This window comes from Amblyomma mixtum, chromosome 1 (assembly GCF_055824585.1).
Source record: "Amblyomma mixtum isolate Tamu chromosome 1, ASM5582458v1, whole genome shotgun sequence".
Lineage (NCBI taxonomy): Eukaryota > Metazoa > Arthropoda > Arachnida > Ixodida > Ixodidae > Amblyomma > Amblyomma mixtum.
This window is the reverse complement of record NC_143012.1, coordinates 98,004,444-98,026,330: the sequence shown is the minus strand read 5'-3', so window position 1 is coordinate 98,026,330 and position 21,887 is coordinate 98,004,444. Positions and strand designations below refer to the sequence as shown.

Sequence of the window (21,887 nt, the reverse complement as noted above, 5' to 3'; positions counted from 1 at the left end):
TGGCCGTCTGTGTTTGTGGATGTAGAGTCCTAGTACCCGTATCTCGTCACTTTCGCGCATGGGACCACTCTCAAGAGAAAGAGAGAATTTAGTTGCGCACTTCTGTGAGGTGCGGAGGTGCACAAATTCCGATTTTTGAGGGGAACATTGAAGACCGCAGCGGCGGGCGTAGCGGTCTACTATCGTCGCCGCTGTTTGCAGGCTGGTTTCAATGTCTCCTGTGCTGCCCTGCGTGGCCCACAGAGTGATGTCAACGGCGTACAGGGCGTGCTGCACGCCGGCGACACCATCCAGCTGTGCCGGCAGGTGCATCATAGCCAGATTTAAGAGCAGCGGGGAAAGTACCGCCCCATGGGGGTTTCCCCGCGTGCCGAGTAGGTAAGGACCATGCTCTCTATCTTGGATGCGGATGTAGGATTGACGATCAATTAAAAATTGTCATATGTATCTCAATGTGTTAAGGCCACAGTCGGTCTGACACTTAAGTTAGTGAGTATGATCTCGTGTGTAACATTGTCAAATGCCCCTTTGAGAACCAAGGCGAGTACTACCCGGTCACTATGGGGGCATTCGAGAGGGTCAAGGACTTCCCGATTAAGTTGCAGGAAGACATCCTGTGCGGATCTGTGTGGGCGGAATCCGAACATGGTGCTCGCAAAGACATGTTTTTGTTCAAGATATGCAGATAACCGATCCCGCACCATCGTCTCCATTAGTTCGCCCACACAAGAGGTGAGAGAGATGGGGCGGAGGTTATCTGTGTCAACTGGTTTGCCTGTTTTAGGGATGAAAGTGACCAGAGCCGTTTTCCAGTCAATTGGCAGGGGGGTGTCCCCGCGCCAAATTGCATTGATGTAGGCGAGGAGGGACTGGTATGCCAAGTCGGGCAGGTTCGTCAAAAGCTTGACGATGACCTTATCCCTTCCTGGCGCAGTGCCCCGTTTCATTTTGGCGAGGGCCGTCCGCAGATGATGGAGCTGGAAAGGTTGATCCAGCTCCGTGTTCTCTCTGCCTGCATAAGAGTACGCAGATCCACAGGGGTCTTGGGCTGTACACAGATACTGGTCCCGGAGTTTCTGTGCCAGTGAGTTGTGTTGCCAGGAAAAGCGTGCATGGCTCGCTGCAAATGTTTTTGTGTTTCTGTTCGTGTTTGGGTTGGGTCGATTAGGGCTCGAAAGAGACGCCACGTGTTGCGGCTGGACATTTGTCACGCTGCCGTGTTACATCTATCCACGCAGTTGGAGTCGGCGAGTTGGGCCGCGTACACTGCCGCTTTCTGGGTCAGCTCGGCAATTCGAGCTTTAAGCTTTCTATTGTGTTTCTGGCGTCGCCAACGGCGGACGAGGCTGCGACGGGCTTCCCAGAGGTGTAGAAGGTGGTTATCCACGTCCGTGACCGCCTCTGAGAGCTGGATCTGAGTTTCAAGCGAGCAAAGGTGCGTCAGCAGCTGTTGGGACCATGCCGGGTATCCTTGCTCCGAAATGGGTGTATTATCAAGTGTGTGAAAATTTTGCCTGAATTTCGTCCAATCTGGGATACGGGCTTGGGTTCTGGGACGCTTGAGGGGTCGTGTGCGTAGTGTAGTGTTAAGAATGCAGTGGGCGCTACCGAGGGTCTCCTCGGTGTTGAGCCAGTCTGCGTGTCGTATGTTGCGAGTGAAGGTTAAGTCCGGACACGTATCCCGTGTCACGGAATTTCCTAGCCGAGTTGGGTGCACAGGGTCCGTGTGGAGGGTGAGGCCCAACGTGGACGCAAGTTCCGCCAGCCTACGTCCGCGCGACTCCTCCTTGCGATACCCTCACAGCTGACCGGGAGCGTTAAAGTCGCCCACAGTCAGCAGGGGATCGCGACCCGCAACTCTTAGCGCACGGTTAAAGAGGTCCGAAGAAGACACTCGTTTGAGTTTGGAGAACAGTACACGTTGAGTATATGCAACGGCGGGTCCTTGCGGCGGTGGTGGTGGTGGTGAAAAACATTTATGGAAAATTAAGTTTTTTACAGAAAGGTGACTGGGGTAGGCCCCTATTGGCCCTTTCCCCTTACAATACTGGGTGGAGCCCCTATTCCGGTGCCCCATTTGCAAGCAACGCCGCCCGCGTCCGTTGAACCAAAGCCTTTTGGCTCTTTAGGTCTTGACAGCCGAGCCGCCTCCCAGTCCTCTCTGGTGGTGTTGGGGTTGGGGGGGGATAGATGGGTTTGATTGACACGCCCAAACCATGTGGAAGGTGTCAGCCACCTCCCCACAGAACTGGCACGCGCCATCAAAGGATGTATTGAAATGTTTAAGCACCGCCGGGCACAGCACAGTGTTAGTAAGAATTTTGATGAGGAGGCGCTCGTCAGCGCGATCCAGACCCTTACAAGGGGCCGGGTAGCGCCGGTGCTGCTCCTTGTAGTAATCGGTGATTTGTTTGAATGTAAGGGCCTGATTGTCTGATTGGGAGTACCCTTCCAAGGACAGGTAGATAGCCCGGGGAGAGAGTGCGCGGGCGGCCTGATCGGCCTGTTCGTTTCCCTGGAGTCCCTGGTGACCGGGGGCCCAAATCAGGTTGCGTGGAGTTGGGTCTTCGCATCGACAGCTATATTCCAGTATGCGCCAGGCAAGCGGGGGAGCCCAGCCCAACTCGTAGTTCCGACAGGCCCCTCGCGAGTCGGTGATGATGTGTTTTGACTTGGGATTCGTGAGAGCCAGAGCAATGGCAATCTCCTCCGCGTGTGTTGCGTTGTAGGCTTTGAAAGTGAGCCCGTTAACTGTTTGTGTTGTGTACGACTGCGGCCGTGTACCACCCCCCGTGGTGTGGGCCGGCAACGTCCACGTAATACACGTGTTCTTGGTTACCATAGTATCGCGCCAACGCTTCCGCGCGCGCCTGGCGACGACCGCCATGGTCTTCTCTGGACATGTTGCGGGGAAGGGGTCGGACCCGGAGGGCACGTTTCCAGGGTTCTGGCACTCTCTCCCTTTCCTCAATGTGGTAGTCGTGTTTGATGTGTAGCCGGTCCAAGAGGCGGCGACCGGACGTGGTCTGTGCAAGACGCGTGTATTGGTTGACTAAGTGGGGTTCTCGAAGCTCCCGGAATGTGTTCACCACGCCCAAGGCCAGAAGCCTCTGGTTGGACGTGGTGACCGGGAGATCGAGAGCCCGCTTGATGACTTTCCGCAGGATGACCTCCAGTTGGTCATCATCGTGTTTGAGCAGGTGCAAGTAGGGAGTTGAGTAGAGGATTCTACTCGTTACGAAAGCATGGGCAAGCCGCAGTGCATCCTTGCTTCGTAATCCGCCCCGCTTGTTGGAGACCCGGCGGACCATGCGGCCTACCTGGTCTCCCACCGTGCGAAGTTTGGCTAGGGTGGTGTCGACTCTGTGTTGGTGGTGTATGAAGAGGCCAAGGACACGGATCTCCTTGGCCTCCCGGATCGGTCCCGAGGGGAGACTGATGCGAAGCGGTGTTGTGTCCCGACCGGGAGGGACGTAAGTGCACAAATTCTGATTTAGCTGGGGCGCACTGGAGTCCGCAGTAGGCCGCGTAGTCATCGACTACGGTTGCCGCTCCTTGCAGGCAGGACTCCATGTGGCCCAGGTTACCTTGCGTGGCCCAGATTGTAATGTCATCCGCATAAAGAGCGTGATGTATCCCGGGCAGAGAAGACAATTTGGAGGGAAGACGAAGCATTGCCAAATTGAAGAGCAGGGGAGACAGGACCGCACCTTGAGGTGTTGCCCTCAAGCCGATGGTGTATGGCCCGTGTTCCGCATCTTGTATGCGTATATAGGCTTGACGGTCTGTAAGAAATTGTCTTATGCAATGGAATGTTTTGTGGCCACAGTTGGTGTTACTGAGGTGGTCCAGGATTACTTCATGTTTGACGTTGTCGAATGCGCCTTTAAGATCCAAGGCCAGGACCACCGTGTCGTTGTGGGGACATTCTACAGGATCTAAAATGTCGTGGTGGAGCTGCAGAAGTATATCCTGTGCTGACTTGTGAGGACGAAAACCGAACATAGTGTCCGCGAAAATGTGCTGTGTTTCGAGATAATCGGAGAGTCTGTCAGGCACCATCGTGTCCATCAGCTTGCCGACACAAGACGTGAGGGAGATGGGGCGAAGGTTCTCGACATCAATAGGTTTGGCGGCCTTCGGAAGGAAGGTCACGAGAGCCGATTTCCAATCGAGAGGGAGAGGAGTCTCTCCGTCCCAAATGCTATTGATGTATTTGAGGAGCGCGGCGTAGGCTGCGTCGGGAAGGTTGGCCAAGAGCTTGACCGTAACCTTGTCGCGCCCCAGTGCAGTGCTCCGCTTCATCTTGCTTAAGGCCGCCCGGAGGTCGTGGAGCTGGAACGGAGTGTCCAGCTCCGTGTTCTCTTCGCCTGCATAGGAGTACGCCGCCGGCCGGGGGTCCTTAGTGGTGCACAGGTATCGATCCCTGAGCGTGTGCGCTAGCTGTGTTGTCGATCCTGTAAAGCTGTGCAATGCCCTATGTAAGTGGCGTTGGGTTTCCGTGCGTGTTTGTATTAAGGCGGAAGCCTTTAATGTCTCATCGTTGTAAGCAGCAGTTGTCGACAGAAAATGTCACGCTTTTCAATTGGTGGAAACGGTCGTGACGTCACAGTGCGCGAATTTCAAACGGGGCCAATTGCACTTTGGCTAGTACCCATACAACCAATTGAAGGGATCGTATAGTGATGCTCCAAGTAAGTGGGACTGAGCTTCGTTAATTGCTTAAATACCCAATTAGCCTAATTAGCTTTACTAGTCAGGCCATATAAATAAATAAAAGCGATTAAGAAATTGGTCGAGCTCAGGAACCGAACCCCGGTCTCCGGAGTGCGAGACGAGCACGCTACCACTCCGCCATGCCAGCTCGACGGTTTGGAATGAACAAAGGCGCGTCTAGTGAATACGGTGTCTTCACTCACTCTCATCCTCCTCCATTCCCTTCCGGCGAGGTTTAGGTGTCCACCGACAAATGAGAGACAGATACATTTCCTTTCCTCAAAAACCAATTTACCGACGAGCGAGGCGTAGAACCGAATGGGCGATGGCGTTCTATGGACTCCTTGGCAGCGTTGCAAGACGCTGTCCCGTTCCACTCTTAGGGGCGAAGCTTAACATCTTAACCACACATCAGTGACCACACTTTAGGTCAAAAAAATTCAGGGGGCACTTTGGCTGTCTAAAGTGGGTAGAGGCGGAAGCGTTTTCCGCACCACCTTCGCTGTTTCTGTGGCACTGGTGGCGTCACATATATTTGAGTACTAATTACTAAGTGATGGCAAATGACTAATTAATTGTTAATTACTGATTTGTGCCTGAATACTAATTAACTGCTAATTAATGACGCTTAAGCTTCGCCTTTAGGAGTGGAACGCGACAGCGCGTTGTAGCGCTGCCAGGGAGTCAACGGAACGCCACCACCCGTTCGGCGCGATGCCTTGCCCTTTGAACGCAACGCTTTTTGAGGAAAGGAAATGGCGCAGTAATTCTCTGTCATCTCGGTGGACACCTGAACCGCACCGTAGAGGAAGGGAGCTGGGAGTGAAAGTAGATAGATAAAGAGGAGCCGTATATGAAAATTGTATTTGAGGAAAGGAAATTACGCAGTAACTGCCTCACATATCTCGGTGGACACCCGTCAAAATTCAGGGGGGGCACTTTTTTGACCTAAAGTGTGGTCACTGATGTGTGGTTAAGATGTTAAGCTTCGCCCCTAAGAGTGGAACGGGACAGCGTCTTGCAACGCTGCCAAGGAGTCCATAGAACGTCATCGCCCATTCGGTTCTACGCCTCGCTCGTCGGTAAATTGGTTTTTGAGGAAAGGAAATGTATGTCTCTCATTTGTCGGTGGACACCTAAACCTCGCCGGAAGGGAATGGAGGAGGATGAGAGTGAGTGAAGACACCGTATTCACTAGACGCGCCTTTGTTCATTCCAAACCGTCGAGCTGGCATGGCGGAGTGGTAGCGTGCTCGTCTCGCACTCCGGAGACCGGGGTTCGGTTCCTGAGCTCGACCAATTTCTTAATCGCTTTTATTTATTTATATGGCCTGACTAGTAAAGCTAATTAGGCTAATTGGGTATTTAAGCAATTAACGAAGCTCAGTCCCACTTACTTGGAGCATCACTATACGATCCCTTCAATTGGTTGTATGGGTACTAGCCAAAGTGCAATTGGCCCCGTTTGAAATTCGCGCACTGTGACGTCACGACCGTTTCCACCAATTGAAAAGCGTGACATTTTCTGTCGACAACTGCTGCTTACAACGATGAGACATTAAAGGCTTCCGCCTTAAAAAGTGCCCCCCCCCCTGAATTTTGACGGGTGTCCACCGAGATATGTGAGGCAGTTACTGCGTAATTTCCTTTCCTCAAATACAATTTTCATATACGGCTCCTCTTTATCTATCTACTTTCACTCCCAGCTCCCTTCCTCTACGGTGCGGTTCAGGTGTCCACCGAGATAACAGAGAATTACTGCGCCATTTCCTTTCCTCAAAAAGCGTTGCGTTCAAAGGGCAAGGCATCGCGCCGAACGGGTGGTGGCGTTCCGTTGACTCCCTGGCAGCGCTACAACGCGCTGTCGCGTTCCACTCCTAAAGGCGAAGCTTAAGCGTCATTAATTAGCAGTTAATTAGTATTTAGGCACAAATCAGTAATTAACAATTAATTAGTCATTTGCCATCACTTAGTAATTAGTACTCAAATATATGTGACGCCACCAGTGCCACAGAAACAGCGAAGGTGGTGCGGAAAACGCTTCCGCCTCTACTCACTTTAGACAGCCAAAGTGCCCCCTGAATTTTTTGGATCGTTGAGAGCGCGGAATAGGCGCCACGTGTTGCGGCCAGACATCTGGCGCGCAGCCGCGTTGCACCGGTCCACCCAGTTAGTGTCGGCTAGCTGAGTAGCACATTCCGCTGCCTGTTGTGTGAGTTCGAGGATGCGTTTCTTTAGGCGTCTGTTATGTTTCTGTTTCTTCCATCGCTTCGTGAGGCTGCGGCGGGCCTCCCAAAGGTGGAGCAAGTCGTTGTCCACGTCCGTTTGTGTTTCTGTGATCTGTGTCTGCTTTTCGTGTTGTGTGAGTGTAGACGTGAGCGATTTGGACCATGCGCCGTATCCCGACTGGAGGGGGTCTACGATAGGTAGAGAGGTGCGGAAAGTCGTCCAGTCCGGGACACGAGCTTGTTTTAGTGGGCGTTTCAGGGGACGCATGTAAATGGTTGTGTTGATTATACAGTGATCACTACCCAGAGTGTCTTCTGTATTCAGCCAGTCGGCATGGCGTATGTTGCGTGTAAATGTGAGGTCCGGGCAAGTATCTCGTTGAATCGAATTGCCGACACGTGTTGGTTGGCGGGGTCAGTGTGTAAAGTGAGTCCAAGTGTGGAAAGAAGTTCCGCAAGCTTCCTCCCACGTCTGTCCTCCCGTGGGTACCCCCATAGCCTGCTCGGGGCGTTGAAATCCCCGACGATGAGAAGGGGATCCGTTCCAGCCACCTGCATAGCTTGGGTGAAAATTTCATTGAACGTGACGTTCTTAAGTTTAGGTGGGCAGTAAATGTTTAGAATGTGTACAGGTGGGTCAGACCGCTTTAGGGGCAGCACTGAAACCATCGTGTATGGGAAAGGCGGTGTTGTGGGGAGCGTGACCTCCTGCGCAGTATACTGCTTATGAACAAGTATACATGTCAGCGGGTTGTGTTGAAATGTAGTGTAGTTTGTTAGTTTGGCCCCGGCGCCGGGTTCCTGAAGGGCAACCACGGCAACGAGGAACTCAAAGGTCTCAAGATAGATGGTGGTGGAAAACATTTATTTACAGATAAACTTCGGGAGGTGAGGTATGAGCTGACCCAAAGGGGGCCAGCCCTCACAAGTACTAGGTAGAGGTCCCTAGTTCGGGACCCGAGTGGCGTCGGCCGCTGCCCGGGCTCGCGCGACCAGGGCCCGTTGGGCCTGCAGGTCAGAGCAGCCGAGCAGGGTCGCCTCCCAGTCCTCCCGGGTTGGGTTGGGGTGAGGGGGGATAGCAGGGTTGGAGGGGCAGGCCCACACCATGTGGTAGATGTCCGAAGACTTCTACGCACAGTGCGGACAGCTGCCAGAGAAAGAAGGGTCAAAGTGTTTTAGAGCTGCCGGGCACAGCAAAGTATTTGTATATAGGCGAAGCAGAAGCCGCTCCTCCGCCTTTGAGAGACCTTTACACGGGCGGGTATAAAGACTATGGCCAGATTGATAAAGTAAAGAAATGTCTTTAAACGAGTAAGCTGGAGAGAATTCGAGTTCCTGATCGTCGGGGTCGGAGGGGAATGTCCGGTGAGAGAGCGCGCGGGCGGCGTCGTCAGCTGCCTCATTTCCCTCAAGGCCCATGTGAGCAGGAGCCCAAACGATACGCCGGTGAGCGGGGTCCCCGGTATAGACGCTGTTTTGGAGAATGCGGTAGGCTAGATACGGTACCCAGCCCTGCTCGACGTTCCGACATGCCCCTCGCGAGTCGGAAATAATTGTTTTTGAATTGGAATGAGATGCAGCCAAAGCAATGGCGACCTCCTCCGCGTGTGTTATGTCACGGGCTCGGAAAGTAAGGCCGTTCACTGTTTTGGATTCGTGGACGACTGCGGCCGTGAACCATCCCCCATGGTGGGGGCCGGAGGCATCCACGTAGAATACGCCGGGTTTCGATCCATAGTGGCGGGCCAGGGCTTCCGCCCGCGCCAGGCGCCGGCCATTATGGTCCTCACGGTTCATCTTCGCGGGAAGAAGGCGCACGTGGAGGGCGCATCTCCACTGGGATGGAATACGTACGCGCTCTTCCATGAGAGTGGTGTGTTGGATGTGTAGTCGGGCAAGAAGGCGGCGACCCGACGATGTCTCAAGATAGAGGCGGAGATGAGTCCGCTTCGTGCGGTTCTTGAGACCACGGCAGTTCCACTGCGTTAGTGTAAGCGGCTGAGTTGTTCTTGCTCGCGACTTAGGGTTGGGGGCCATGGTCGGTGGCGGAGGGTGGGGTTACGTTGTTAAGACTCCCCAGTCCGCTAGTGCCCGGCGCAGACGTGCAGGAGTCTTCCGAGAAGTCAAACTCATCGGGAATAACTCTGTTGAATTTAGAGGGGCGGTTAGCGTCCCTGATGGGCCCTACGCATTTAAGGACGCGCGGATTGTCTTTTATCCATTTTTGGATAATGTGCGTTACGGCTTGTGATCACCTTTGCGATGACACTCTCCACCTGACGCGCAATGGTATCGTGGATAATTTTGGGGAGGTCAGCCAATTGTGTTTCAATCGCGGTCACCCGGGTCTCCAGGGCCGCGGCACGACGCTCCACAGGAGTAGGAATCTGCCTGTCTGTGATGTTTTCTTCCTCGCCGCTCGACGCGGGCGGAGTAGGATGGATGGATGGAAACAACTTTATTACACAAAAAAAAATCTTCCAGGGTGGTCCCCTACTGGTCCAGGAGTCCACGGGCTAGTGCTTCATGTAAAGCCCGATCCACTAGCCATTTCTGGCCGGCGGGCTGAGCGGTCCGTAAAGCAGCCTCCCAGGAAGAATGAGTGGGATTGGGGATGGGGGATACTGCCTTTGGGGAAGGACATTCCCAAAGGTAATGGAAAAGTGTGGATTTGGGCACGCCACAGGTGTTACAATCAGGAGGAAAGGTGGGATGAAAGCATGAGAGGCGGTGGGGTGAAATAAAGCAGCCTGTCTGTAATTGCCGCCATGTGGCGCTGGATAAGGGCGACAAGGTACTGTGGGGTGGTGGCAGTGTCATGCGGCTGAATTTGTAAAATGTGGTAATTTGGTGATATGTAGAGAGGACCGAAGGGGCTTCTTGCGCAGGGTTGGGTGCCTGATCCTCCGGGGTCCGGGAGGAGAGTTCTCGGGCCAGCGCATGAACGCGCTCATTACCGGGGATCGAGGCATGCCCAGGGACCCACGACAGAGTAACCGTTCGGTCGAGAGAGGTGGCCGTGGTAAGAATACGGTGTGTTGCCGGAGTCGCCACGCCCTGTAGGTAGTGGCGGTACGCGGCCTGTGAATCTGTGCAAATTTCTGTTATGTTTTTGTCAATGATGGAGTGGGCCAGAGCAAGTGCGATGGCGGCTCCTTCCGCCTCTGCAGGCGAATTAGTTCGAATAGTGGCAGCGGCCCCCACTGTGCCGTCTTCATAGGCTGCGACTGCCGTGAAATATCCTGGTTTAGAATTTTGTGCCGCGTCGACATAAAGGATATCGGAGCGGTTGCTGTATGTTTTCGTGTAATAGCTCGCTCGTGCCTGCCGCCTACCGTGATGGAGACTAGCACTCATATTGCGCGGTAGGGGCTTCTGATATATGTGATCCTGCGTGCGCAGAGAAATCATGTAAGGTGTAGGACTTGTTGGGGTGGGAATTGGTGGATTGAGACGTAGCTGTCGCAGTAGGCATTGTCCTGTTTCCGTGCGACTCAGGCGGACTAATTGGTTGGTGCGCTGAGCCTCTATTAATTCGATCACTGTATTGTGGGTACCAGTGGCCAGGAGACGTTTCGTGCTAACCGTCCGTGGAAGACGTAAGGCAGAGGTGACAGCCATGCGTATTAGGATGTCTGCCTGTTGTCTTTGCCGCTGAGTGAGTATGTGGTATGGAAGGTGATATGTAATGCGGCTAATGATTAGTGCATTTGTCATATTGAGGGTCTCGCGTTCAGACAGCCCATGATTGCGTGCTGCCACCCGCCTGATAAGTGAATTGGGCTTTGAGCGAGTTAAGCTCGCTGGCTAGTTTTTCGTTTTGAGCTCGCAAGAGGGCGAGCTCGCGCTTGAGTTCCTGCGTCTCGGCGGTGCTGGTGGGGGAGGAGGGAGGAGGGGAAGGAGAGGAGGCGACCTTCGCCCAGCTGCCTACCTTGGGTTGGTTGCAGGCGGCGCCGCCAGATGAAGCGCTGAGAGCTGGGAACTCCGCTGCTCCGGGTGGTGGCGGTACCGTTGCTGTCTTGCCACGGGGAGGGCGTGGCGTCTTCTGGTTGTTTTGCTGCCGGCCGGTGGCGTGATTTCCCCGTGTCGCGCCGGAATTGGCTCCCTTGGGTGGCTTGATTGGCGGCATGGGCCCTGGCTGCGGAAGCCGGATGAATTTGCTGGTGCATTCGCGGGAGCTGGTGAGGTGCGGGCACCCGCATATTATGCACATGGGATTGCAAACGTGGGGGGCCATCCCCTCAGTACCAACCCCCACGTTCTGGCCACAAAGGCCGCATCTTTCCTTGACCGGGGTGGGACAGTTGTCCACCCGGTGCCCCAGCGTGCCGCAACGGAAGCACGCTGGCACCGTTTTCTTGTACTCCTTGACGGGAGTCAGTTCTGCATTGTAGTGGACGTAACGCGGAACGCTGCGTCCCTCGAAAGTTAGCACAGCTACATTCGATGTTCCCAGCTTGCGCACATGGACTAATTCACCACCGCGCCACTGCACACTATGTTTCAAGGATTCGCTGGTTTCCAGGTTATGCACAGTAATCACACCACGACACACATCACCGGTGAGCTTGAGGTGTCCGTGAAGCGGGAGCGATCCTTTGCTGGTGGTAATTTGGATGTCCGTCAGGAGCTTTTAAGCCACCTCGGGGTTCTTCGTGCCACAGACGATAATATTTTGTTCCCAATTGGGAGAATTGTAATCGCATTCATATGCTGTCTGCCGATGAGTTGCGAAATGGCAGCGCCGAGCTCACCATGCTGGAATGCTGTCTTGAGGGCGACCGTACTGCCTGGCCGCAGCACGATCACGTAATCGTCAGGGTTCATCCTGACCGTTGGCTTGAGCGTCAACTTGGAGACTGGTGAAAATGTCTTTTGTGGACATTTAGAAAACGGAGCGCGAGCGGCTTCCGTTGCCGATTTGTCGAGAGGAGTCTTGGCCATTGCAGCTCCTCGTGCGTTCTGCCGGCGGCGGCGCCTGCTCTCAACGACTTGAAAAAGGGCAGCTTGCTGCGCCGAAATGGTGGATGGGCCATCCTCTGGCTGGCTTGCAGGGACAGACGACCACGACAGAGTCGTGGGGTCGTATCCGCGTTGTTCAGGCAGAGCCATGTTGAAAGGTTGACCGGCGGGCGTCTCCGCAGCCAGCGGCGGGGGAGCCGGAGCCGTTAGGCTCAGCTCGACCGCTACGTGGTGATGCGGAGGGTTGCTCGAAGTGGCCGAAAATTGGGCGTATCTGGGTCAGATCGGTGTCTGCAGGATCCTGCTGACTTCACAGATGCAGACGCACAGGTTTGATGCTCCTTGCGGCGGAGTGGTAGGATAGTCATCATTACATAAGAATACTCGAGCTGGAGATCGAGATCTGCTAAGTTGGCTGTGTAGGCTTTGTGAACGAGAAGACAAGACGTGGCATCCTGTTGGAACGTCGTGTAATTTGAAAGTGTGGCGCCCAGGCCTGGCTCCTGGAGGGCAACCACTGCTGGTAGGGACTGGAATGTTTCAAGGAACGCTTATGGCGTGGTTCAGGTGTCCTGTGCCGGCGTTCTTCTTGCACCGTGCGTGGCGCTCGCTATACGCAGGCACAGGCTCCCTCCATTGCTACAAGGAAGGAGGGGATGCGGGAGGGCCATGTGGGGAAGCTCGACTCCAGGGGACAGTCGCCTGGCAGGTCCCCGCATCCTTTATAGTTTGAATGGGGCAGGAAAAAGGCCCAGAAGGTTCCTGTTCAGCTCCATAAGCTCAACTCCTCCGACCCTGAGGTTGTAGCCTGGGAGCTGGCTGTCGCGAAAAGGAAGAGCGATCGGTGCAAGGCGAAAAGAGCAGAGGAAACGCCTGAGGAGCGAGAGGAGGGCCTAGCCAAGGGGCGACGCCAGGCAGTACTCTCAGCATTCTGTATTGAAAACACAGGCAGCAGATGTTGCTAACTCAAGATCTATAGGATCGTTTCTGTAGAGGTATCTGTCCTCGCTTGGGCGAGCGCGGCTTCGGCCGCTTATCTTTTTCAGCAGCGTCCGCTCCTGCGGACGAAGTTGTTGCCGCGACGCGCGTCTTTCCTTTTTCTCTTTCCTCTGATCTTATAACTCTCCTCTATCTGCACTTGGCAACGGTGGTGGCTTGGCTCGAGCCAGTAGGCAGGCCCATGCAATTTCCATTTCATACTTCTCTCAGTCACAACAACAACAATTGCTAACTCAAACAGGTGTATTTTAAATGAAGACGACAAAAGTATCAACGCCAGCTTGAAAAATGCAAAATAAGAAATATCAGAAGAATCAGTGCAAATGCCAGTGCTTATAATCGTAATTGCCTGGAAAAAGAATATTTAATTCACAGTCCTCAAGTGACTATACACGCAAGATAGACGAGAACCAGTTTGTATGAATAGCATCAATGCTCTGAAGGATCTTAAATTAGCAACTAATGCAAATAGGCCTAAGATTTCTAATATTATTGCGATTTAAAAGTTTAGGTAATTTGCATCTTAGCTGGTCCTGAGTTTAGGAGTTCTGCATCGTCTTTTTCCTAAATTTACAAGGTCCTCTTCGCTAACTTGTACACATTAACAAATGACTGTCGAGCTATTTTAATTTGTATATATACAAAAAAAGCAAGCTTGCAAAGGCAAAGCTCATTCTATTAAGGATCTTGTGTGCCTGGCTGTAAAGACTTGTGCTTTATCAGTATTCTCAGGGTTTAAGCGCCCAAATAGACTTCGTCTGCTCTTTGTGAAAGCTATGCGTTCCTAAAAAATGCAGGAATTATTTTTAGGTCTCATTCTCGGCAGACTCGGTCAAACATAATCCTGCAACCGCGCCGAAGCCGACACCGGAACTAAAGCTCAGCCTAAGGTCGACAGTTTGTGAAATAGAAATGCATAGTGCGACATTTTCGTCCAAATGGTATCCAGCATGTGCTCACTGTGGCGCTACTCGGAACTGCCTGTCAAAGCGCAGACGGACAGCGGTCTGTTTGTGAGCAGCATCGAGGCTTCACTCTGCTGTTCGAGTTCGCGAGTAGTGCACTGAAGTGGTAATTGGTGCTGTGTTGTGGGATGTAAGAATCACTAAGCGAATAGTGCAAGAATGATTTACCGCGAATTTTTGCACGACAAAAAGGTAGGCGACAAATGAATTCTTGCCATCCGGCGCTTCAAATAGTCCCCGAATCGCGAACTTGTGTGTGCTCGGAACATTCAGTGTGGCACTACCACGACAAGGTGTTTCTGAAGGAGGAGCTTGGTCTCGCGAGTAGCAGGCCGTGGTTCAAGCCAAGGTTGAAGTCCGTGGTTGACGTTCCGGTACGGGTCGCTTGGCAAACCGCCGAGAACAGGAAGGGAGCAGAGGTAAGGAGATTAGAATGTTTTTTTTTTTTACTTATTAAGCCTGACTTCCTAAATTTGCTACAGGATATGAACAGCAACCAAAAAATGGCGAGGGCACTTTGGCAACTCAAGTGTTGAGAGGTGAAAGCCGAGGACACTATGCCGTGACGACTTCCGGTGGATGTGCCGTCACACCGTTCCCATGGCTATACGAATACCCAAATTATACATCTTTCGGGGACCTTAACTGTTAATTACGCTTAATTACACAGTTCTCCATCTAATGTGACACAAATCCGACGTTTTTCCGACCATTCTGTGACAGATTTCACCATGCCGTGACGACTTCCGATGGATGTGACGTCACACGTTCCCGTGGCTATATCGGCGTCAGCGCTATTTCGACGCAATTTCAAAATTTTTGCCTGTAATTAATTACCTAATTAATCTACAGTCATCAAACTTGACATCTAGGTTATTTTTCCTCCTCTCTCTGAAGCAACCATTCGTTTTCTCCTATCATTTTTAGTTCCCGAGTTAACACGAGTTAAACTCAGCCAAAGGTGTGACACCCTCTGCTAACGGACGACAGTATGAGCCATTAAAGGCTTCCGCCTTAATAACTGATGGCATTTGGGGGAAGAACGTTCGGTCGCCTTTGTAACCGCAGCATCGTTGTTTGACGAAATATTAAACTTGCATCAAGGTGTCACAGCGCATAAATGACTTCAAAATTCCAGCTAATATGCTTCCTTCAGCAGTATTGTAGATTGCTCACTCGTTCTCCTCTCGATGGCCTTGCATGCAGGGTACTGTGGTATCATTTTCTTTTTCAAGCACCAATAGCTGCAAAACTTTATTCGTACCTTCACATGTATCCCGCCTCTGCATTTATGGATGAGTTTTCTGCTTATGCCATGGGTGCACAGCTTCGTGCTTTTGCACGGCACCCACTCTCGTCAGTGAAGGTATATATCATGGAAGCCAAGGACTGCGACCGTCGAGCTGGAAATTACACGTCGCTCCACAGTCGTCTTCACGGCTGGTGGACGGAAAATGGGGATTCGCTTGCGCTAAAACTTATTATCGGCTCGTCGCTGTCAGTGCCTGATGATTCGGAGAGGAATTTTCGATTTTCGATGATCCCTCCCACATGGTGCTCTCACAGATTCGCTTTCCGCGCAGCGCGGCAGGGTGGCAGCGGGCGCATGCATGTGGCTCGCTTGACAATCTGTGTCGTCATCCCTGACGTCACGTAAAGCAGCTCTCGGGTCCCGTTTTAATACAATTCCGAATGAGGCACGGTGCTGTAAGTAGTAAGAGAATATGTCTACTTAGGGCAGGTAGTGACCGCAGATCCGGATCATGAGAGGGAAATAACTAGAAGAATAAGAGTGGGATGGAGCGCATATGGCAGCTTCTCTCAGATCAAGAATGGCAGCTTACCAATATCCCTGAAGAGAAAAGTATACAACAGCTGTATCCTATTGGTACTCACCTATGGGGCAGAAACGTGGAGGCTAACACAGAGGGTTCAGCTTAAGTTAAGGACAACGGAGCGAGCTATGGAAAGAAAAATGATAGGGGTAACGTTAAGAGATCGGAAGAGGGCGGAGTGGGTGAGGGAACAAACGCGGGTTAATGACATCTTAGTTGAAATCAAGAGGAAGAAATGGGCTTGTGCAGGGCACGTAATGCGAAGGCAAGATAACCGCTGGCCCTCAAGGGTAACGGAGTGGATTCCAAGAGAAGGCAAGCGTAGCAGGGGGCGGCAGAAAGTTAGGTGGGCGGATGAGATTAAGAAATTTGCGGCAATACGGTGGCTGCAGCTGGCAAAGGACAGGGTTAATTGGAGTGACGTGGGGGAGGCCTTTGCCCTGTAGTGGGCGTAGTCAGGCTGCTGCTGCTGATGATGATGATGAATGATGGTATCTATTTTCTGCCTCTCTCCGGCTTTTATGTCTAAGTAGGGCGTCGCGTGACTAATTATACTGATTACGCACGCCTGTATTAGCCTCAGCAAGCTCGTCTCTTTCAATCTCCTACCTTTAACCGCGATTCTTCTAATGCGGCCTAGAGTTTGCATCGCGTAATGCTCGAGCTCCACGTCTCCCAACTACACGTCTCCCAGGCCTGTGTGCCGGGGGAGGGGAACGACGTCTTTTCTGATGGAAGTATAAGTTGTTCAATCAATCAATCAATCAATCAATCAATCAATCAATCAATCAATCAATCAATCAATCAATCAATCAATCAATCAATCAATCAATCAATCAATCATTCAATCAATCAATCAATCAGTGTCAATCAGTCAGTGTCAGCCAGTGCCAGTCAGTCAGTCAGTCAATCAGTCTGTGTCAGCCAGTGCCAGTCAGTCAGTCAGTCAGTAAGTCAGTCAGTCAGTCAGTCAGTCAGTCAGTCAGTCAGTCAGTCAGTCAGTCAGTCAGTCAGTCAGTCAGTCAGTCAGTCAGTCAGTCAGTCAGTCAGTCAGTCAGTCAGTCAGTCAGTCAGTCAGTCAGTCTCCTGGCCCCGCGCGAGAGTTTCGATTTCGATTCAAGATTTTTGCTAATTTAAAGTTATTGCATGCGTATTGTAAAAAAACGAAGTCGCGTACTGTGATTTGAAAGCCTTCAGCGATGTAAATCAACCATTAATTCAGTACAGACAGACAATTGCCGGAGTTGCCCTTTCTCTGCCTTCCCAAAACTCGCAACATGACTAAACAGTCATTACTGTAACAGTCACGACATGCCAGAAACGAATGAACGTTTACTGATAGTTGTGGTTCGTATTTATGGAGGCTCCCCTAAGCAGCCACGCGTCGGCGTCATCGGCAGCGGGCGATACGGAGCGTGGCTAGTACACACACAGCGCATGCGTGCCATGTACGATACTAGGACGTGTATATATATATATATATATTAAATGAATTGCTCTGAGAACAAAACTGCGGTAATTAATCAAGAAGCGAACCGCGGAACAGCCGTTATTAGGTCGCGAGTCTGACACTCTACTGCTATAGGCCACGCTGGCACGTTTGTAAGACCACGTTGAAGCGGGGTTTCGTATGTAGTTCGTGGGGTGTATCACATAGTTTGGAAACAGTGTCCGTGCCTGCGTGTTCAAGAGAAGCAGCTGACGGGATCCATGTCATACTCTTAAAGGCGGAGATTAAGCGTTTGCCATGCTTGTTAGGAAAGGAGATGGCTCAGTAACTATGTCATGTCTCGGTGCGCATCTCAACCGCATCGTGAGGAAAGGGATGAGAAGGGGATGAAAGAAGAAAGAGGTGGCGTAGTGGAGAGCTCCGGATAAATTTCGTTCACCTGGTGCTTTTTACTCTGCTCGGACATCGCTCAGAGTACACGGGCGTCTTGTTAGTGCTTAAGCACTAATGCGATGGCCACCAACGTCCTTCATCTCTTTCAAGCATTTGTAGTATGTTGTATTGCTTACACTGCTCCATATTTACGTCTCACGCTCACGGAGAAGCACCGCCTGGATTGCCTTATCCGCAGCGGCGTCAAAACAGCCCTTGGTCTTCCTCTCTCTACTCCCAACGACAAGCTCCTCGCCCTTGGTGTCTCCAACACGGTTGACGAGCTCATTGAGGCGGCCCTCCTGGCCCAGCGCCAACGCCTCTCCCTAACTTCCGCAGGCCGCTCTATCCTCGAACGACTTCGCATCGCTCCCTTCCGTCCGCCATCCTCGGTGGTCAATCTCCCACCTGCCATCAGGGCCAACATCAAGACTCTCCCTCTCCCCCGCAACATGCATCCAACTCATCATCAAGATCGCAGAGAAGCTCGGGCCGCGTCACTCCAGCAGCGATATGCTGGCCGACTTGACGTGCTTTACACAGACGCGGCAGACCATCCTACTCGGACTGCTGCAACAGCGGTTGCAACAGATGAGAACATGACTCTTCATGCGTCCCGCTCCGTACGCACTTCACATATCACTACAGCGGAGGAAGTAGCTATTGCTCTCGCGCTCTCCACTTCTAAAGCTAGAGTAGTCATAAGAGACTCACAGCGCGCCATTCTTAATTTTACTCATGGCCGTATTTCAGTCGAAGCGTTTCGCGTACTCGTATCAAATCCTAAACACCTGACCCTACTGATATGGGCTCCAGCCCACATGGGTCTGAAGGGTAATGAGGGAGCACATGAGCTAGCTCGAGGGCTCACTTTCCGAGCAGCTTATCACCCCGCCCCCAACATGCCCGCCTTGGTCAGTCCGGCAACCTAAGCGGCATCCGTGGACACCACATTTGCCAAGGTGCGCTGAATTTTGTTTCATTTTCAGTGCTTTGAAGACCTCGCCCCATCTCTGCGGCGCTAAGCCTGACGGTGGCAAGGCCTGCGCCGGCAGCGTTCGGGGTTTCCTCTGGGATTCCTCGGCAATGGCGGTCCAAGGCCAAGTCACCGGATACGATCCCACCTCCATAGGGATCGTTAACATGGAAACCGTTCAACATGAAGAGCCTCTTCCCAGCGAGGAGGAATACCTCCAAGACATGGTCCGCGTATGGCGCGGACGCAGGAAGACTAAGGCCTCCAGGGACGCCAACACGGACGCCGGCCAGCAACGGGTGGCGGGACGCTCTGCACATGTGCAGGGCGAGAACGTTCAACATGCAGCTGTGCAACAAGCAAAACAGCCCCGGTGGCGGCCGCAACACACGCCCCGCATCGGGAAAGATGAAATCATTGTGGTGCTTAAGCCACGAGAAACCATCGACCTGAAGGCCACCTTAGGTCCCGGACAAGCCGGCGCTGCCGTTCGCAGCATCCTCGGGGACGCCGCAAGTGTGGGGCTTGCAGTGTGGCCCGTGTGGGAGCAAAATGTGCTCGTGTGCACACTGAAATCAGTGGAAGCTGCGGAGAAGCTGCTCCGGGACGTCATGCTGCCGGTCGGAGGCCGCACGCTGCTATTCCGGGGCCACCCTAAGCTCTCCGGCGAATTCTGCAAGGGCGTCATCACCGTCTCCCCGGACGAGACATCTGAGACTGTCAAGAAAAAACTCAGTGAGGACCCCAACGTACTATCCGTGCGCAAACTGGGCAAAACGCAGGTTGCTGTGGTCACCTTTGTGGGGACAAGGGTGCCGCGGACCGTGCTTTATAGTTGCGAGCGTCTCCCCGTCCGCTTCTATAAGAAAACGATCCCTGCCTGCCCTCGCTGTGGCACGGTGGGGCATCGGGCCGACGCCTGCCCGCGGCCGCAGCCTGGACGCTGTGAACGCTGCGGGGATCAGGTTGCTGCTGCTCCTGACGGTGGCCCAGCTGAACATCAATGCTCCCCGTGCTGCCTCATCTGCGGAGGCAGCCATCCCACCGGAGCGCCTGGCTGCGCGGGCAAGTACCGCAAGGTCGTCAAGCCGGGACGCCCACACACCCCAAAGCAGAAGCAGACGCCGGGACCCAAAAAGGCCCAGACGCCCACGGCCGGACCCAAGCAGGCCCCGGGGCCCAAGCCCGAACCCAAGAAGGCCCAGTCCGGGCCGCCAAAATTTGTGAAGTCCGGGAACCCGACGAGGCCACCGGTCCTGAAAGCCGAGGATTTCCCACCTCTGGTACCGCGCCAAAATCAGGTGAGCAGTTGGAGTGGGTTAGTCTCTGGGCCCACCCCCCCTCCCTCCCCCACCGAATCCGCCCTACAGCGGCAGGTAAAGGAGCTCAGGCGCCAAAATCAAATTCTCGCCCGTAAAATTCAAGAATTAGAAGCTAAGCAGGCCGGGCAGTCCGAGCCCATGCAGAACGCTGAGCCCGAGGATAGTGATGACGGATCCTCAGTATCATCTTGCCTAACTAGCGTCTCGCGGCAAACCGCGGACACGGTGGTCGATTCGGCCCCCGCGGACGCCGTCCGCTTCGAGGCCCTGGAGCGTAAAGCCGAGCAGTTGGAGGAGCGGGTGGCAGCGCTCCCGAACCAAATTATGATTGCGGTCCGCGAGTCCTTTCAGGACATGTTCAGTTCCGCATTTGCTACAATGCTTCCCGACATTGCGGCCCAGGTGACTGACTCTGTCCTTAAGGCGGTGCAGCCCTGGGTCAGCTCCCAAATAAAAAATTATCTCTCCTGCGACTCCCCGCAGCTAAAACGTTAAATAGCTCCTCGACAGGCAGCGGAAGAAAGCGGTTCCGGGCCGATAGCCGCGGCGTTGATGCAACCCCTACCTGGGGCTGCGCCGGCCTCCGAACCGAGTGGCTACCCAGCACTGTAAAATAAAAACATCAATATGGCTGGCAAACCTTCTCAGAAAGCTAAAAAATTAGACCAATTCGAAATCATTCAATGGAACTGCAGGGGTTTCAGAGCCTGCAAAAAACGGTCACATCTCCAGCTCTACCTGCAGTCCCTTGGTGACATGCCGGCGCTTCTTGCTTTGCAAGAGCCCGGCAATGATGCTAAATTCTCTGGGTATAGCTCGTTTCAGGGGGGCCCCTCGACCTGCATCCTGGTGCATAAAGCATACACCGCGATTCAGGTCGATCTTGATCTGGAGACTGAGCAAGAATACACCATGGTGAGGGTTCTGCCTCTCAGGCGCCGCGACCTGTCAATACATGTGCTTAATGTGTATTGCCCCCCGCATAAGCCGCGTGTTACTTTCAGCGAAATTTTCTATCGTGCTCTCAAGTCGGCTGACAATGAACCCCTGGTGATCATTGGGGATTTCAACGCACCCAGTCTACATTGGGGCTATCACTTCGAGAAATCCAGGGGACGCAAGCTGGCGGAGCTCATCTCCACCCTTCGTCTTACGTTGCTCACGGATCCGTCTTGCCCCACACGTGTGGGCAACTCGGTCACCCGTGACACGTGTCCTGACTTATCTCTGGTTAGGAACACTACAAACGCCACATGGGAGAACCTGGGGGATACCCTGGGCAGCGACCACTGACTTCTCCGCATCACGCTTTTGGCGAAGGCAGCCCGTAAAAAATGGGGCCAGGCGAAAATAACCAATTGGCACCAATTTCGAATTCAGGACGTCCCTCCGGTACTATTCTCTGACGGCTATGCGGAGTGGGCAACACAGGTCACCAACATACAGAAACAACACACGCAAACACTTCACACCACCGACGAGATCCCCGCAGTGGACAATCACCTCCTGCATCTGTGGGAGGCGCGCCGGAGCTTAACAAAACGATGGAAGAAACACAAGACGAATCGCAAGCTTAGAGCTCGTATTGCACAACTTACGGAGCAGGCTGCGGCATATGCCGCCCAGCTCACAGACACCAATTGGATAGAACGCTGCAACTCGGCAGCGCGTCAGATGAGCTCGAAGGGGACTTGGCGTCTCTTGCGCAGCCTGATCGACCCTTCTCAAACGAAAGGGGAGACGCAAAAACAGCTCCGGCGGGCTCTGCACGGGTACCAAGGTACGACGGCGCAACTTGCGGACACTTTGTGCGACAGGTATCTCTGGCGCACAAACGACCCGGTTGGGCCCGAGTACACGTACTCCGGCAAGCCAAATCAGGATTTAGACGCCCCTTTTGAGTTGCATGACCTTAAGGCGGCCCTGGCTAAAATGCGCCGAGGTGGGGCACCGGGTCGGGATCGCATAACAGTGAAACTGTTGGCGAACCTCTCCGACTATG

The 21,887-nt window shown here is 53.2% G+C and overlaps 1 pseudogene; it reads right to left on the bottom strand.

The window, feature by feature from the left end:
- Positions 1-2,022: 2,022 nt before the first annotated feature.
- On the bottom strand, positions 2,023-11,771 carry LOC149367282 (uncharacterized; annotated as a pseudogene).
- Positions 11,772-21,887: the final 10,116 nt, after the last annotated feature.